The sequence below is a fragment of the Ornithorhynchus anatinus genome, chromosome 11 (assembly GCF_004115215.2).
Source record: "Ornithorhynchus anatinus isolate Pmale09 chromosome 11, mOrnAna1.pri.v4, whole genome shotgun sequence".
NCBI lineage: Eukaryota > Metazoa > Chordata > Mammalia > Monotremata > Ornithorhynchidae > Ornithorhynchus > Ornithorhynchus anatinus.
The window spans coordinates 59,429,899-59,449,284 of record NC_041738.1 but is presented as its reverse complement, the minus strand read 5'-3'; positions in this window follow the sequence as shown (position 1 = coordinate 59,449,284).

The following is a 19,386-nucleotide window of genomic DNA, read 5'->3' as shown; positions in this document are numbered from 1 at the left end:
GGTAATCAGGTTGTCCCACGTGAGGCTCAGTTAATCCCCATTTTACAGATGAGGTAATTTCTCTGGGCCTCAGTTACCTCATCTGTAAAATGAGGATTAAAACTGTGAGCCCCATATGGGACAACCTGATTACCTTATGTCTACTCCAGCATTTAGAACAATGCTTGGCACCTAGAAGGCACTTAACAAGTACCATTATCATTATTATTATTATTATTAGAGAAGCAGCGTGTCTTAGCGGAAAGAACCTGGACTTGGGAGTCAAAGGACGTGGGTTCTAATGCCGGCTCCGCTACGTCTGCTGTGTGACCTTGGGCAAGCCGCTTTACTTTTCTGTGCCTCAGGTCCCTGTAAAATGGGGATGGAGACTTCAAACCCCACAGGGGACAACCTGCTTACCTCGTATCTACCCCAGCGCTTAGAACAGTGCCTGGCACGTAGTAAGCCCTTAAGAAATACCATCGTTATCCCTATTATTATTACTAGGCCTTGCTGCCTCGGGGAGAGGGGCAATGGGGAGGGGAGGAAGGGAGGAGGGAAAGGGAGGGCTCAATCTGGGAAGGCTTTCTGGAGGAGGTGGGCTCTCAGTAGGGCTTTGAAGAGGGGAAGAGAGTTCATTTGTATCGATAATAATAACGATATTTGTTAAGTGCTTACTATGTGCCAAGCACTATATTAAGTGCTGGGGTGGATACACGAAAATCAGGTTGGGTACAGTTGCTTTTTGGAGGGGCCCCTCCTCGGCCAGCCGGGGGGGGGGGTCGAAAGCCCCCCTCGGGGGGTCGGGGAGGAAGAGGAGGGAGCCCCTCGGCCCCTGGCTCCCCCGCTTCTTCGAGAGGGGACGCGAGGTGAGCGGGGCCGGCAGTGTTAATTAAGGAACAAAGCGCGGAGGCCGAGCCTGCAGCCAGGTAAATGGGAACTCGGCGGAGAGATAATAACAGCCGAGGGAGCGCCGCAGACAGGCTGGCGTCTCCGCACACCCACACGTCACCCCCCACCCTCCCACAGCCCCCTCCCCCCCCCCCCCATCCCCATCCCCGCCGGAGCCAGGAGTCCCGGCCCGCTGCAGGCCGCCGCAACGCTCGCTCCGGCGGGATGGGAACGGCCTAGTCCGGGACCCGACCCCACCGGACGAGGGGCCGCCGGCAGGCCCTCCCGGGGAGAGTCGGGGCCCGGGGTCCCGCAGGTCTGGGATCTGCAGGTCCTGGGGGGCCCGGAGGTCTGGGGGTTCTGCGGGGCCTGGGGGTCAGCAGCTCCGGGGATCCCACAGGTCAGGGGTCTGCAGGTCCTGAGGAGCCCACAGGTCTGGGGTCTGCAAGTCCTGGGGGGCCCGCAGGTCAGGGGTCTGCGGGTCCTGGGGGGCCCGCAGGTCTGGGGTCTGCAAGTCCAGGGGTCTGTAGGTCTGGGGTCCCGGGGATCCTGGGGGTCTGCAGGTCCTGGGGGTCCCAGAGATCCTGGGGGTCTGCAGGTCCTGAGGATCCATCAGGTCCTGGGGGTCTTGCAGGTCTGGGGGTCCCAGAGTTCCTGGGGGTCTGCAGGTCCTGGGGATCCATCAGGTCCTCGGGGTCCTGCAGGTCTGGGGGCCCGCAGGGCTGGGGGATCCAGTGATCCTGGGGGTCTGCGGGTCCTGGAGGGCCCGCAGGTCCAGCGGCCGGCGGCTCAGGGAGGCAGAGGTCCGCGGTGGCTGAACGGGCGGCGGTTGGGGGAGGGAAGGCCGGCCGAGCCGGCTCCGCCACCCCGGAGGCTGAGGCTTCACGGAGGAGCCACGGACCTGGTGCCCACACAACCGCCCCCTCCCCGCAGGTCACAGAGGACTCTGCGGCCTCGTGAACAATCACACACACACACACTCACACACCTCTGCAGCCTCGTGGACAGACACAGTTACACACACACACACCCTCCCCTGCACTCACCAAAGGCTGCAGCCTCATGGACACACAATTTCTCTCATACACACACACACACGTACACACACAAAGGCTCCCCAATGCTCACCAAAGACTGCAGCCTCCTGGACAAACACAAACTCTCTCACACAAACACAGGCTCCTCCGTGTTCACCAAAGACTGCAGCTTCATGGACAGACACAATCTCTCACACACAGGTACATACAATCACACACGCACACTCCATCTCCCCATAATAATAATAATAGTGGCATTTGTTAAGCACTTACTATATGCAAAGCACCGTGTTAAGGGCTGGAGAGGATACCAGCTGATGCCCAGTGGGAATTTATAATAATAATAATGTTGATATTTGTTAAGTGCTTACTATGTGCAGACCACTGTTCTAAGCACTGGGGTAGATACAGGGTCATCAGGTTGTCCCACGTGAGGCTCACAGTTAATCCCTATTTTACAGATGAGGTCACTGAGGCACAGAGAAGTGAAGTGACTTGCCCAGAGTCACACAACTGACAAGTGGCAGAGCCAGGAGTCGAACCCATGACCTCTGACTCTGAAGCCCAGGCTCTTTCCACTGAGCCACGCTGCTTCCACACACACCCCAGTCTCCCCTCTTCTCAACAAGGACCAAAGCCTTCTACACACACACACACACACACACACACACACACACACACACACACAGACTTTCCAATGCTCATTAAGGACCAAAGCCTTCTACACATCCACAGTCTCCCTTTTGAACACAGTCACACACACACACACACACACACACAGCCTCTCCCATGCTCACCATGGACTGCAGCCTTATGAAAACACACAGACACACACACAGACACACACACAGAGTCTCCTCTATGCTCACCGAGGACCACAGACTTATACAAACCCAGTCTCCCATATGAATAAACACCATCACACACAGTCTCCCCCATGTTCACTAAGAGCTACAGCTTTATACATACACAGTCTCCCCTATGCTCTGCAAGGACTACAGCCTTATCAACAAAAATAATCTCTGTCTCACACACACATACACACATACAGAGTTTCCCCCATGCTTAGGACTGCAGTCTTATGAACAAAAACAAACACACAGAGTCTCCACCATGCTTACTAAGGACTGCAGACAGACACACACACACACACAAATATACACCCTCCCCACACTCACCAAGGACTGCAGACTTAATTACATGCAGTCTCCCCCATGTTCATTCAGTCGTATTTATTGAGTACTTACTGTGTGCAGAGCACTGTACTAAGCGCTTGGGAAACTAACTGTAAGCTCACTGTGGGCAGGGAATGACCCTTTATTGTTGTATTGAACTCATGGACTGCAGCCACATACGCACACACTTTTATGAACAAAAACAAACACACAGAGTCTCCCCCACGCTCACCAAAGACTGCAGCCTTCGGAACGAACACTGTGAGCCCATTGTTGGGCAGGGATTGTCTCTATCTGTTGCCGAAGTGTACATTCCAAGTGCTTAGTACAGTGCTCTGCACACAGTAATTGCTCAATAAATACGACTGAATGAATGAACACATCACACAGACACACACACAGTCTCCCCCATGCTCACCAAGGACTGCAGCCTTATGTGAACATACACTCCCAATCTCCCCCCTGCTCAGCAAGGACCACAACCATATATACCCCCAGTACCCACGCTCTTTCCCATGCTCCATTCATTCATTCAATCATATTTATTGAGCTCTTCCTATGTGCAGAGCACTATACTAAGCACTTGGAATGTACAATTTGGCAACAGATAGAGACAATCCTGGCCCAATAACGGGCTCACCCCGCAAGTGGGAGTCACAGAGACCCACCATTAGACCCCCTCCAGGGTAGATGCTCAGTCTTTCCCCATGATCATTGAGGACCACAGCTCCATATGTGTACACACACACACACACACCCCTACAGTCTCTCCCATGCTCCGTGTACAAGCTGAAGTCACCCACTCTTAGATAACACCCCAAGATAGGTGTGCAGGCATACACATCCAACACACACACAAGTTCACCAGTGTAGACAGCCTAGTGAACATAATGGGACACAGACACACAAACATACAACACAAGCAGAGCAGAGCACCCACCCAGTCACACTTCCTAATAGCCACACACCCGACACAGCTGCTCCCACAAGCTCAGCTCCCTCAATTCCTCACCTGTTCAGGGGTGCACTCTCACAGCAGAGTGGCCTAGAGGATAGAGCACAGGCTTGGGAGTCAGAGGACCTGGGTTCTAATCCCCACTCTGCCAACTGCTTGTTGTGTGACCTTGGGCAAGTCATCTAACCTCTCTGGGACTCGGTTTCTACAACTGTTAAATGGGGATTAAATCCTACTCGTTTTCATTTCCAAGGTGGGGCAGGGACTGTGTCCAATCTGATTGACTTGAATCTACCCTAGTGCTTAGGTCAGTGCTTGGCACATAGCTCTTAGTACAGTGCTCTGCACACAGTAAGCGCTTAATAAATATGATTGAATGAACAGTAAGTGCTTAACAAGTACCATAATTGTCTCCTCACATGGGACAGGGACTGTGTCCAACCCGATTTGCTTGTATCCACACCAGAGCTTAGCATAGTGCCTGGGACATAGTAAACACTTAACAAATACCGTAATAATAATAATCTACCCCAGGGCTTCAAAAAACGTTTGACACATAGTAAACGCTTAACAAATACGAATCACACACACACACAGACCCAGCCCAGTGATTCTGGCCCCTCAGAGGGGGTTTGGAGACAAATTCAGTCATGGCTTTGTATCTGCACAAAAAAAGGGCTCAATAAATACTATTAAATGAATGAAATGAATGAATGTCATGCCATGCTGTCTGTTCCAGCTCTCCTCTCTGTGCAAGTGGGAGATCTTGGAGAGCAAGAAAGCACATTTTCGACTTGAACTGCACTAACCCAAGTGACCAGCACAGTGCTCTGTTTGCAATACGTCCTCCATAACTACGGAGAGCGAGGAGGGTGGTAATGACGGAGATTGAGGGGAGGATGATGTACACACAGGTGCACCTGCACATATACACATGGTGTACACAGATAAAGACACATAAACGCATGTGCAGTGTGTGTTTGTGTACACACACAGCTAAACACAGACAATGCAATGTACACGTACCCACAAGTACATGTGTGCAAATACCTGTGGCCACGCCCACTCTCACATACCTAAGCGGAGCCCCCAAGGCATACACTCCTTCAAACATGCTCCCCAAATTCTCCCAGCCACTTACGGCAATCCCCAAAGTTTAAAGACCAATAATAATTGTGGTATTTGTTAAATGCTTACTATGTGCCAGGCACTGAACTAAGCGCCAGGGTTCAGGCAAGATAATCAGGTTGGACGCAGTCCACATCACACATGGGGCTCACAGCCTCAATCCCCATTTTACAAATATGATAACCGAGGCACCGAGAAGTGATGTGAGTTGCTCAAGGTCACACAGCAGACAATGGGCAGACCAAGGATTAGAACCCAGATCTTTCTATCTCACAGACCTGGGCTCTGCCTACTAGACCAGGCTGCTAGCAGAGCAGGGGACACTCGCATGCCCTGTTTCAACACTTCACACCCCTTTCCTTTAGAAGCCCTTTGCCTTCTAACCTCAATCCCACCTGCTGCTATTTAAGCTATTTCCTCATGTTTATTTGTGTGTGTGTGTTGGGGGGCAGGAGTTGCTGATTAACTCTTCAGAGACTAAAAAGTAGAAATGGTATTTGTTGAGTGCAATGCACTATACTAAGTGCTTGGGAAATTGTTTGTAATATTTATACACATTTATATTTAGCAGTCCTTTGTACTCTGAGAGGCCACTGGCGGGGAAATTAATCTATAAGAGCATGTGAGACTGAAAAGGCCAATGTGGGACACGATCCCATGCTCTGTGAGAAGCAGCGTAGCTTAAGGGATAGAGTATGGGCCTAGGAGTCAGAAGGATCTGGGTTCTAATCCTGGCTTTGCCATATGTGTGCTGTGGCAAGTCACTTCACTTCTCTGTGTCTCAGTTCCCTCATCTTTAAAATGAGAATTAAGACTGTGAGTCCCATGTGGACACAAGGGCTGTGTCTACCCAGCATTCATTCATTCTTTCAATCATATTAACTGAGCGCTTATTGCATGCAGAACACCGTACTGAGTGCTTCTGAAAGTACAATACAACAATAAACAGTAACATTCCCTGCCCACAACGAGCTGAGAGTCTAGAGTGGGGGAGACGGACGTTATTACAAGTAAATAAAATGACAGATATGGACATAAGTGCTTTGGGGCTGAGGAGAGAGGAAGAGCAAAGGGAGCGAGTCAGGGCGATGCAGAAGGGAGTGGGAGATGAGGAAACATGGGGCTTAGTCTGGGAAGGCCTCTTGGAGGAGATGTGACTTCAGTAAGACTTTGAAGGGGGCCATCTGTCTGACTGTCGGATTAGAGGAGGGAGGGTGTTCCAGGCCAGAGGTAGGACGTGGGTCAGGGGTCAGCAGCGAGACAGGAAAGATCTAGGCGCAGTGAGAAGGTTAGCACTAGAGGAGTGAAGTGTACAGGGTGGGTTGTAGAAGGAGAGAAGCAAGGTGAGGTAGGAGGGGGCAAGGTGAAGGACTGCTTTAAGTCAATAGAGAGGAGTTTTTAGTACACTTAGTACAGTGCCTGACACATAACAAGCACTTACATACCCAAATAATAATAATAATAATTAATAAAAACGATTCCTCTGGCCTGCTGGTTCACAGTTATCCCAATTTCCAGTTCACCTTTCAACAGGTGCTTGGGTCTCTTGCTGCTTCCATCCGCCTCCCACATGTCCCACGCAGGACAGTTAGGCAGCTTCGCCTTCCCTGCCAACGAGAAGCAAAAGCTAGTCGGTGAACAGACAAAAAAACCCAATATTTACAGAGAGCTGAATTAGAATATGGACCTGAATGTACAATTGACATTTTATGCCATCTTTGCGAATGGCAATGCAGGAGATGAAGAAAGGTAAAAACACATTTTGTGCTAGAGATGGTGTAGTCATATGTTCAGATCCATAATTTATTTATATTAATCTCTGACTCCCCCTCTAAACTGTAAGCTCGTTGTGGGCAGGGAGCATGTGTACCAACTTTGTAATATCGTACTCTCCCAAGCACTTAGTACAGTGCTCTGCATATAATAAGCACTCAATAAATACGGCTGTTTGATTGATTGATGCATAACTTGGTTTGTTGGGAGTGAACTGGAGAAGACTGAAAAGCAGCATGCTCAGTGGATAGAGCCCCGGCCGGGGAGTCAGAAGGACCTGGGTTCTAATCCCACCTCTGCCATTTGTCTGCTGTGAGATTTTGGCAAGTCCCTTCATTTCTCTGTGCCTCAGTGATCTCATCTGTAAAATGGGAATTAACACTGTGAACCCCATGTAGGACAATAAACAGTGTCCAACCTGACTAGCTTGTATCTACCGTAGCGCTTAGTATAGTGCCTGGCACATAGTAAGCATTTAACAAATATTATAAAAAAAAGAAGGCTGTTGGGGAGGGTTGAATTTCAGGAGGAATTTGAAAGGGGGGGATGCTGAGGTCTGGTGGATTGTGGGGAAAGAGTTTCAGTCTGAGGGAAAAGTGGGACTGAGTTGTTAATAATAATAATGATAATAATAATTGTGGGATTTATTAAGCACTTACTATTTGCAGAGAACTGTAATAAGTACTGGGGTAGATACAAGAAAGTCGGGTTGGACCCAATCCCTGTGCATATAGGCTCACCATCTTAATCCTCATTTTCCAAATGAAGTAACTGAGGCACAGAGGAGTGAAGTGACTCGCTGTAGCTCACAGAATAGACACGAGGCAGAGCAGAGATTAGAACCCAGGTCCTCTGACTCCCAGGCCAGTGCATTTTTCCCCAACTCCCACTCCCTTCTGCAGCCCCACAGCAGTAATGTATGTATCTGTCATTTTATTTATTTGTATTATCTGTCTCCCCCGCTCTAGTCTGTGAGCTCATTGTGGGCAGGGAATACAAATGTTGTATTGGACTTTCCCAAGTGCTTAGTACAGTGCTCTACACACAGTAAACACTTAATAAATACATTTGAAAGAATGAATGAGTGGGGCGGGAAGGGGAAGAGGCTTCTCTGTCCAATTCCCATGGGAGGCCACTGGGCTAAAGAAGAGGAGAGCTAAGGGCTGTAGGGAATAGGGAGCAAAGAGCAATAGTTGAAGCAGGAGGGAGGCAGGCTAGATACCAAGAAGGACTTCCTAATAGTATGGGATGAGGGTGGAGTCTGTGATTCTGGGAGAATCCTCCCTGGTTGGCACAGGGGAGGCGGGCCCAGCTGGAGGCAGGGGGATGGAAGAAATGATCTCGGGAGCTGCCTTTGGGGCGCAGTCCCCTCTGCCCACATCTCCTGCCCACCCGGCCTGTGCTCAGGTTCTTGGCCAAGCCAGCTAGCCCCCCGCCCCTATTCCCCTGCCTCTGAGCCAGGTACCTGCCATTTCCCCCCAACTGAAATGCCCTCCTTGCTCCTCTTCCCTAGGCCTCCATGTGCCACCGTTTAGACTGTAAGGTTGCTGTGGGCCAGGAACCTGTGTTGTTTATTGTACTCTACCAAGCACTTGGTATGGTGCTCTGCACACAGTAAGTGCTCAATAAATACGATTGACTGACTCCGTTTACACTGTGAGCCTGTCATTGGGCAGGGATTGTCTCTATCTGTTGCTGAATTGTACATTCAAAGCGCTTAGTACAGTACTCTGCACATAGTAAGCACTCAATAAATATTATTGAATGACTCTCCTCTTCTTAATCCCGGCTCCACCACTTGTTTGCTGTGCTGCTTTGGGCAAGTCACTTCACTCTGCATCTCAGTTACCTCATCTGTAAAATGGGGATTAAGACTGTGAACCCCACGTGGGACAGGGACTGTGTCCAACCCAATTTGCTTGTCTCCACCCCAGCCCTTAGTACAGGGTCTGGCACATAGTAAGCACTTAAATACCACAATTATTATTCTTCTTCCAACCCACCACCTCCAGGAAGGCTTCATTCACTTGTATTTATTGAGGACTTATTGTGTGCAGAGCACTGTACTAAGCACTTGGAAAGTACAATATCGTAATAAAGAGAGACAGTCCCTGTCCACAACAGGCTCACAGTCTAGAGAGGGGAGACAGACATCACTACAAGTAAACAGGCATCAATATAAATAGAATTATAGATATGTACATATATACATAAGTGCTGTGGGGTGGTGGGGGGGAGAGCAAAGGGAGTTAGTCGTGGTGACACAGAAAGGAGAGAAAGCTGCGGGAAAAACAGGGCTTAGCCTTTCCTGATTGAACAGTAACAGTGTTACGTTGTACTCTCCCAAGTGCCTAATACAGTGCTCTGCACACAGTAAGTCCTCAATAAACACAGTTGACTGACAGGGCTCACCTGGGTTCACTCTCTCCAATTGTTCCAGCTTCCTCTGTGCACATGTACCTGTCTCCCGGTCACAGGTTTCTGGAGGGAGGATTCAACCGTGTGTTTTCTAGGCATTAAGCCTCTGCCCTTAATGATTAGGTGTCTGCCTCTATTCCTGGGTCTGGCCATCCCTGGAAGGCAGGGGCTGTGTCTTCTTGCCTCACAGTTACTCTCGGAGAATGAGAGACTGTGTGTGTGGAGGTGTGTGTATGTATGTATGTGTATATATATATACATATATATATATACATATATATTCATATACATCCCAACTCCCCCATCTTATTTCAGGCAGGGAATGTGCCTGTTATATTGTTATGGTGTACTCTCCCAAGCACTTAATAATAATAATAATAATGTGTCATATTTGTTAAGCACTCTGTACCGGGGGATACAAGCACTGGGGGGATACAAGCAAATCGGGTTGGATGCAGTCCCTATCCCAGTTTTTCAGATGAGGTAACAGAGGGAAAGAGAAGGAAAGTGACTTGCCCCAGGTCACATAGCAGACAAGTGGCAGAGTCGGGATTAGAACTCATGATATTCTGACTCCCAGGCCTGTGGTCTATCCACTATATCATGCTGCTTCTCAGTGCTCTGCACTCTGTAAGTGCTCAATAAATAAAATTGAGAGAAAGGGACCAGGTCTCTTCTCCCTCTGTCCTTCCCCTAGGACCCACCCAAGGTCTGGGGGAGGGGTGTCAGACTGACCTAATTACCTCTTGCCCTACACACGCAAAGCTCTTAGTACAGTGCTCTGCACATAAACACTCAATGAATACAGTTGATTGAAAGGGAACAAGTCCCCTCCCCCTCCCCAAGACCCACCCACGGTGTGGAGCAGGGGTAGCAGACCTACTTAATTACCTCTCCTGTTCACCACACTCCAAGCGCTTAGCACAGCATTCAGTAAGCACTCGATAAATAAGATCAAAAAGGCAGCATGGCCTAGTGGATAGAAGCAGGCCTGGGAGTCAGAAGATCATGGATTCTAACCCCGGCTCTGCTACTTGTCTGCTGTGTGACCTTGGGCAAGTCACTTCACATCTCTGGGCCTCAGTTCCCTCATCCGGAAAATGGGGGGATGGAGACTGTGAGCCCCACGTGAGCCAAGGACCGTGTCCAACCCGATTTGCTTGTACCCACCCCAGCGCTTAGTTCAGCGCCCGGCACATAGTGAGCGCTTAACAAATGCCACAGTTATTATCGAATGAATCAAGTTGACCAGGGGATAAGCATCTCTCAGAACGCCGGCGTCCATGCACCCCGCCCCGCCAGGGTGGGTCTTATCTCCCACCCACCCCACCCCCGCAGGTGGGGAGGCGGTCGTGGGGCTATCACGCGGCTTCCTATCAATTAGCGGCGACGCACACTCTGCCCCATTTACATAATGAGTTGAAAAGTGGACACCTTCGCTTTAATGGCTCATAAACCCGCACCACTGGGGGGTAATTGGGTTCCCAGCGGGGAAGGTGTTTCCAGGTGAAAGTGAGATGAGTGTGTGGCTTGGAGGGGCGTGGAGGGGCTTGGGGGCAAAGGGAATTGGCTGCAGGGGAGGGAAGGGGGTTGGGGGTGGGTTGAATGGGGATGCCCCAGGGGAGGGGTCGCTGACTGACAGCATCTGCCCGGTTTCGAGTCGGTCCCGGTTGGGTGGGGAAGAGTGCTAGGCCTCTCTGAAGGCCTGGGGGATGTGAGCTGCGAATTCGCAGCTGGATATGTGTGTGTGTGCAGCAGGAGTAATAATAATAATAATGGCATTTGTTGAGCGCTTACTATGTGCCAAGCACTGTCTAAGTACTGGGGGTAGACACAAGGTAATCAGGTTGGCCCACGTGGGGCTCCCAGTCTCAATCCCCGTTTCCCAGATGAGGGAACTGAAGCACAGGGAAGTGACTTGCCCAAAGTCACACTGCTGACACGTGGTGGACTCATTCATTCATTTATCAATCGTATTTATTGAGCGCTTGCTATATGCAGAGCATTGTATTAAGCACTTGGAATGTACAATTCGGCAACAGAGACAATCCCTGCCCAAAAACGGGCTCACAGTCTAAACCCCGGGGGGGACAGACAGCAAAGCAAAACATAATGAAACAAGTAGTCTGGTGACAAAACAAGTAGTCTGGAACCCACAACCTCATTCAATCGTATTTATTGAGCACTTACTGTGGGCAAAGCACTCCTAAGCATTTGGGAGAGTACAATATAATAATAATAATTACGGTATTTGCTAAGCACTTACTATGTGACAAGCACTGGGGTATACACAAGGTAACCAGGTTGTTCCACATGGGGCTCACAGTCTTAATCCCCCTTTTCCGGATGGGTAAATGAGGCAGAGAACTGATTTGCCCAAGGTCACACAGAAGAGTGGTAGAGGTAGGATTAGAACCCAAGTCCTCCGACTCCCAAGCCCAAGCTCCTGCCACTAGGCCATGCTTCACCGTCTCCGTCCCACAGCCTGAGAGGGAGAGCAGGTATTTCATCCCCATTTTACAGATGAGAAAACTGAGGCCAGAGAAGTTAAACGACTTGCCCAAGGCTACCCAGCAGGCAGGCAGCAAAAATGGCATTAGAATCCAGATCCTCTGACACCCAGAACCACGCTCTTTCCACTAGGCCGTGCCATTCGGTTATTTAAAGCCTGGTTTTCTCCAGAGGAGACACTTGTTTCGGGATCCAGTACCTTCCCATTGTCTAACCTTCATCCCTATTGCTGCAAAGGATCAGAGCGGGCCTTCTGCGTGCTGGTGGGCCCTTGATGCTGAGGGATTTGTGAGCCCTTCGGTAGTTGATTCTAGTGTCTTTCTCTCCTAAGACAAGGACAGATCTACTAACTCTATTGCTCCTTCCCAAGTGCTTACTACAGTGCTCTGCCCACAGTTAGGCACCCACTACATCCTACTGATAAATGGATGAAGGTGATTTGATCAGGCCAGTTGGGCTGTGCCCTGGGAGTTTCATCCAGCTCTTGGGGTCAGTAATGCCCCCGGGAGCTCTGGGCAGGGGTACAAGGGGCTAGACTAAGCCCCCCTTTTCCTCAGCTCCCCCTCCCTTCCACATCACCCTGACTTGCTCCCTTTGCTTTACCCCCCTCCCTGTCCCACAGCACTTGTGTATATATGTGCACATCTATATTTCTATTTATTTATATTGATGCCTGTTTACTTGTTTTGATGTGTATATGTCTATAATTCTATTTATTTATATTGATGCCAGTTTACTTGTTTCGATGCCGGTCTCCCCCGTTCTAGACGGTAAGCCCGGTGTGGGCAGGGATTGTCTCTCTTAATTGCTGAATTGTACTCTCCTAGCACTTAGTAAGTGCACAGTAGTCTGCACACAGTAAGCACTCAATAAATATGAATGAATGAATGAATGAATGAATGAATGAATGAATGGTGCCCTCTCTCTCTCCAAACCGGATTCAGTGCCCAGCCCCGGGCTACAGCCAGGCCCCGAGGGGCAGGTGGGTGGTTCTGGGCCCCAACCTGTCCACGGGAAGGGGTGGGGGGGGGGGCCAGCGCCAGGGACCCGGAAGATGCTGAGCTGGAGGTTGGCATATCTGTGAGAGTCCCAGCTTCGGGGGGAGAAAATTCCCGCGTCGACATATAATTAAAATCCCATTAAGCGGTGCCTAGGAGTCTCCCGGCAAACCCGGCTGCCAGGGTTGGAACTGCTCAGCTCCAGGGGCACCTGGACCCCGGGGGTCGGCGGCGTAGGCTGACTTTGAGGAGGGGGCCGGGCTGGTGGGCCCAGGGCAGACTGGGATTCCCATGCGGGACAGGGACCGTGTCCAACCTGATTTGCTTGCATCTCATTCATTCATTCATTCAATCGTATTTATTGAGTGCTTCCTCTGTGCACAGCACCCCACTGAGCGCTTGGAAAGTACAAGACATCAATAAAGAGAGGCAATCCCTGCCCACAGCAGGCTTACAGTCTAGAGGGGGGAGGCGTTTAGTACAATTCAATTCAGTCATATTTATTGAGTGCTTACTGTGTGCAGACCACGCCACTGAACGCTTGGAAAGCACAATACAGCAATGAAGAGAGACAATCCCTCCCCACAGTGGGCTCACAGTCTAAAGGGGGAAAGACAGACAACAATACAAGTAAACAGGCATCAAGACATCATTCATACAATTCATTCAATCCTATTTATGAAACATGTACTGTGTGCAGAACACTGTATTAAGTTCTTGGAAAGGACAATACAGCAATAGAGAAAATCACTGCCCTCAACAGGCTCACCGTCTAGAGAGTGGGAGACAGACATCAATACAAGTAAACAGGCATAAATGAAATAGAATTATAGATATATACGTAAGTGCTGTGGGGTGGGAGGAGGGGGGAGAGCAAAGGGAGCGAGTTGGGGTGACTGGAAGTGATGGGAGATGAGGAAAAGTGGGGATTAGTCTGGGAAGGCCTCTTACAAGACAGTGCCTGGCACATAGTAAGCGCTTAACAAATGCCGCTATTATTAGATAAGAGAAATAGCATGGCCTAGTGGCAAGAGCATTGTTACATTAAACTCTCCCAAGCGCTTAGTACGGTGCTCTGCACACAGTAAGTATTCAATAAATACGATTGAATGAATGAATGATAGAGCACAGGCCTGGGAGTCAGAGGTCGTGGGTTCTAATCCCAGCTCTGCCATTTGTCTGCTGTGTGACCTCGGGCAAGCCGCTTAACTTCTCTGTGTCTCGGTGACCTCATTTGTAAAATGGGGATTGAGAATGTGAGCCCCACGTGGGGCAACCTGATTACTTTGTGTCTACCCCAGCGCTTAGAACAGTGCTTGGCACCCAGCAAGTGTTTGACAAATACCTTATATATATATATATATATATATCATATATTATTATTATTAGCAGCGTGGCTCAGTAGGAAGAGCACGGTCTTAGGAGTCAGAGGTCATGGGTTCTAATCCCGACTCCGCCACCTGTCAGCTGTATGACTTTGGGCAAGTCACTTAACTTCTCGGTGCCTCAGTGACCTCATCTGGAAAACGGGGATTAAGACTGTGAGCCTCACGCGGGACAACCTGATTACCCTGTATCTACCCCAGCGCTTAGAACAGTGGTCGGCACATAGTAAGCGCTTAACAAATACCAACATTATTAATATTAATTAGGTGGATACCTAGGTCGTCTGAAACCCGATTTGGGGAGGACAGGGGGCAGGGGGTTCCTCAAAGTCATGCACCTCTGCCCTGTCTGTTCCAAGGAGCTGGGGGAGGGAATGGGAGGAGGCGATGTGCAGAGAAGCAGCGTGGCTCAGCGGAAAGAGCAAGGGCTTGGGAGTCAGAGGTCGTAGGTTCGAATTCCTGCTCTGCCACTCGTCAGCTGTGTGACCGTGAGCAAGTCACTTAACTTCTCTGGGCCTCAGTTTCATCTGTAAAATGGGGATGAAGACTGTGAGCCTCACGTGGGACAACCTGATGACCCTGTATCTACCCCAGCTCTTAGAAGAGTGCTCGGCACAAGTGCTTAACAAATACCAACAATGTGCAAAGCAGAGGCGGGTGGTGGCCCCCATGGCCACCGGCTTCTGCCCCCACCCCCAGCCCCTGGAGGTCCGGGGTGCTAACCGCCAAGAGGAATCTCTAATCCCCCAGTGACCTGGCGGGGAACTTGTAACCCAAAGCCACTCCAGCCCAGCCCGCCCCCTTTATCCTCAATAGGGTCCTCCAGAGCTTCCCCCTCCCACCCCCCACCCCTCATCTCGCCCCCAGGGCAGGGGCCTTGGCAGGGGGGTGGGGGGCATATCAACTCTCAGGGATTTTCTGCCTTTAATCTCCCCTCTTTGTCCCGCCGCCGGCTGGGAGCTCCTTGGGCTGAGTCTACGGGGGCGTCGGCCCCGCCTGTCTGGGCGTTGCAGGCAGGGGAGATAAATAAAAGGAAATTTCGGATGGTATTCGTTAAGCGCTTACTGTGTGCCAGGCACTGTACTAAGCGCTGGGGAGGATGTCAGCAAATCGCGTTGGAAGCAGTCCCTGGCCCGCATAGTGTCCCGCATAGCTCCGTCACTCGTCAGTTGTGTGACTTTGGACAAGTCACATTCATTCATCCTTTCAATCGAATTTATTGAGCGTTTACTGTGTGCAGAGCACTGTACTAAGCGCTTGGAAGGTACAATTCGGCAACAGAGGGCAATCCCTACCCAAAAAGGGGCTTACAGTCTAGAAGAGGGGAGACAGACATCAAAACAAGTGATCTCCGGCAAGCAGGACAGGCGACACAACTTCTCTGCGCCTCGGTTACCTCACCTGTAAAATGGGGATTAAGACTATGAGACCATTACTATTACTGGGAAAGCTTGGAAAAGTACAGTACAACAATAACCAAGCACTACTCTAAGCGCTGGAGTAGATACAAGGTAATCTGGTTGTCCCACCTGGGGCTCACAGTCTTAATCCCCATTTTACAGATGGGGTCACTGAGGCACAGAGAAGTTAAGTGACTTTCCCAAAGTCACACAGCTGACTAGTGGCAGGGCCGGGAAAATACCATCATTATTATTAGAACCCACGACCTCTGACTCCCAAGCCCGGGCTCTTTCCATGCTGCTTCTCATAGACTGTAAACCCATCAGTGCAGGGATTGTCTCTATCTGTTGCCGAGTTGTACATTCCAAGCGCTTAGTACAGTGCTCTGCACATAGTAAGCGCTCAATAAATACTGTTGAATGAATGAATGGTGCTGCGGGCATGTGTGCTGCCCAGGACTCCATCAGGGTAGATGACGACGGGCTGGGCAGGACGCCCAACCATGGCACGGGTGCTGGAGTCAGGGATGAGCTCTTCAGGAAAATATCTACCCACTGACCTGTGGATGTTTCAGGATGAGAAGAGCCCTCCCAGGAGCTGAATTCCACTTTGCTTCCCCCCTCTCCCCACCCCACAGTACTTATATATCTATAATTCTATTTATTTATATTAATGCCTGTTTACTTGTATTGATGTCTGTCTCCTCTCCCCCCCCCGCACCAACCCCACCCAAGACTGTGAGCCCGTTGTGGGCAGGGATAGTTTCTAATGCTGAATTGTACTTTCCAAGCACTTAGTGTAGTGCTCTGCACACAGTAAGCACTCAATAAACACAATTGAATGAATGAATCAATGGTCTAGAAAGGCTCTTCCTGGCTCTCCCCATCATCAGGGTTCTGGGGAAAGAGAGGCCGGGGGTGGAGGGTCCAGCAGAGAGGATGTTGGCTGCGGGCCACAGCTATCCCTTCCTCACAGGCCTCTCAGACCCTCCCCTCCCTCGGTCTCGGACCCCTCCATCCCCCACCTCTCCAAGTCGATAGGTCCTAGCGGCAGAGATGGAGATGGATTGATGGATTGAGTGCAGCCTGGGTTTGTTTTTATTAAAGGGGAGAGAGCGGAAGCGAAAGCAAAGCCAGAAAATTGATCCCGGCCTCTCCTCCGCCTCCTTCCCTCTTTCTGTTGTTCTTGGCAGCTCTTTCAGCCTCCAGACTCCCCCTCCCCCGCCTGCTCCATCCCCTCACCCCCTCCCCAGACGGCTGAGAGGCCTGTAGACCTTCCCAGAGACAGCCTTCCTGCCCCGCCCCTCTGGGGAACAGGGTGGATATGGGAGCAAAACCCAGCTGGGTACCCTGAACTCAGATTAAGGAATTAAGGATAAAATCTTGGAATCCTCGAATTCTAAACCGAAAAATTCTAAGCCAGAATCAGGAACTCAGAATCTCAGAATCTTGGAATGTTGGAACTCTACACCCCGAATCTGGAATCAGTGAATCTTGGAGTCCCAGAATTCTAGACCCAGAATATGGAACCACTAAACCCTGGAGTCCCAGAATTCTAGACTTGGAATATGGCCTCAATCTTGGATTTTCGGCATCCTTAACTAGCAGCCTGGAATCATAGCACCTTGGTTTGGAGTCCTAGAAGTCTAGAGTCTCAGGGCTACAGAATCCAACCAGATTCGGGGGGGGGGGCATTCTAGAGACTCCCCAAAAGGTTTTTCCTGGGGATAAGCTGGTATCTGTGAGTTGGGACTGGTGGGAGTATGTTGGGGGACTAAATAGAAAAGGGAAACGGACAAGGAAAAGGCACCAAGAAAACAACACTTTCAAGTAAGCTACATGGTTTGTACGGAAAGCCCGCCAGCCAGACCAGCATGGTGCATACAGTTCTATGCAAGTGAACATGCAAGTGAATAGTAGTGCCCAGCGATGCTTGCACACAAGGGTCTGCTCAGGGCCTCTGGCTCTGCCCAATGCTGACCACCCAAACATCTTCCTCCTCCTCCTTCTCCTCCTGTCCTCCTCCTCCTACCTCCAGGTTCTGGTCTCTTTGAGGGAGATGGGGGAGGGCCAAAGGAGCAAGAAACTTGGGGTTCTCAATCTGGGGCTAAAATTTAAGGCCTGGGCTGGGGGAGGCTGTCTGGGCCTTCAGAACGTTCCTCCAGCCAGAGAAAGCTGAAAATCACTCAGCCCAGAAGCCTAGAGAGGCCACAGATGTCTTCAATTAAACAATCAATCAAATCATCATACTTATCAAGTGCTTACTCTGCACAGAGTACCGAACTAAGCACTTGGGAGAGTACGATATAACTGAGTTGGTAGACTCGTTCCCTGCCCGCAGCGAGCTTTCAGAGGAGCAAACAGACATGAATATAAATAAATAAATTACGGACAGGTACTTTTTGGAAAAGAGTCTTGATTGGAAATAGGGGGATGGACAAGATGACTCTGAGGCCCTGCCCAGCGTGAGGATTGGAAGTTTGGCAGCTCCCAAAAATCTAATGAGTTTCAGGACAGTGAGGAAAGCCCTTGCAGCCCCAGAGAATTTCGGTTTTCATGGCCAAAGAGGTGCAGTGGAGGGGCTTCAGAGGGAAGAGGCCAGGAGGAGAGACACAGGGCTCCAAAGAAACAGAGAAATCTGGCATAGAGAGGGCTGTGAACTTTGACCCCAGTCATGATCTGACACCTCAGTTGCCCAGTTGTCCCCTGGGCACCAGATGGGGAGGAGGAGATGGAGAGTAAGTGCAGTGAAGTCATTTGCTCAAGAGGGGAGAGGAAAGAACGATGGGATCTTAGAATCCCTCTCTCCTGTCCCTCCTTCCCCATGGGGGGGAAGGACCTTGGAAGATCATCTCATTCAACCCTCTGCCTCCAAGCAGGAACCCACTGAGACAAATGTGGTTTCACCATAGCCTGCTGCCCACCACGTAGTGTGGGGAGGGGAAGAGCAAGGGTGTGGGTATCATGAACTCTCTACCTCAGTTTGCCCCTGCTGCACCCATCTCTCTTGGTTCCGGGGCCAGCTGTGGCCAACTCGGGCTCCCAGGGAGAGGGTGGGATGATCCAACTGGACTGGACGTGGTCTCTTGGGGATGTGGCCTGGATGACAGGTGGAGTCCCCGCTGAAGTTGCATTGGGCTCTGAGCTGTTGGAGGATGGCAGGCTGGAGTGGAGCTAGGAAGACATTAAGAAGTGAGGAGCACGGAGAAGCTAGCTCTGGGGTCCACTGTCTGGCAACACTGGGCATCCCTGCCCGGGCATTCCTGCCCGGACACTGAGGAAGCCTGCTAATATGCTTGGGAAAATGGGGACACAGGCTTGGGGGTGGGGGGTGGAAAGAAAGCAGAGGAATGGGGGAAGTGGGGAGGGTGTATGGAAGCGGAGAAGGAGGAGGAGGAAGAGGGAGGAAGGAGGAGGAAGAGGAAGAGGAGGAAGGTGGAGGGAGGAGGGGAGAGAGGAGGAAGAGAGGGAGGAATATGGAGGTAATGGGGTGGAGGAGGAAGAGGAAGAGAAGGGAAAGGAGAAGGAAGAGGGAAAGAGGAGGAGGAGGAAGAGAGGAGGAGAAGAGAGGAAGAGGATAAGGAAGAAGAGGAAGAGAGAGAGAGGAAGATGAAGAGGTAAAGGGGTGGGGGAGGAGGAGAAGAGGGAGGAGGAAGCGAAGGTGGGCAAGTCTTCCAGTCTGTGTTGGGACTGCCCGGATTGGGGTTAAGTAGATCAATACCAGTGGAGAGGACTC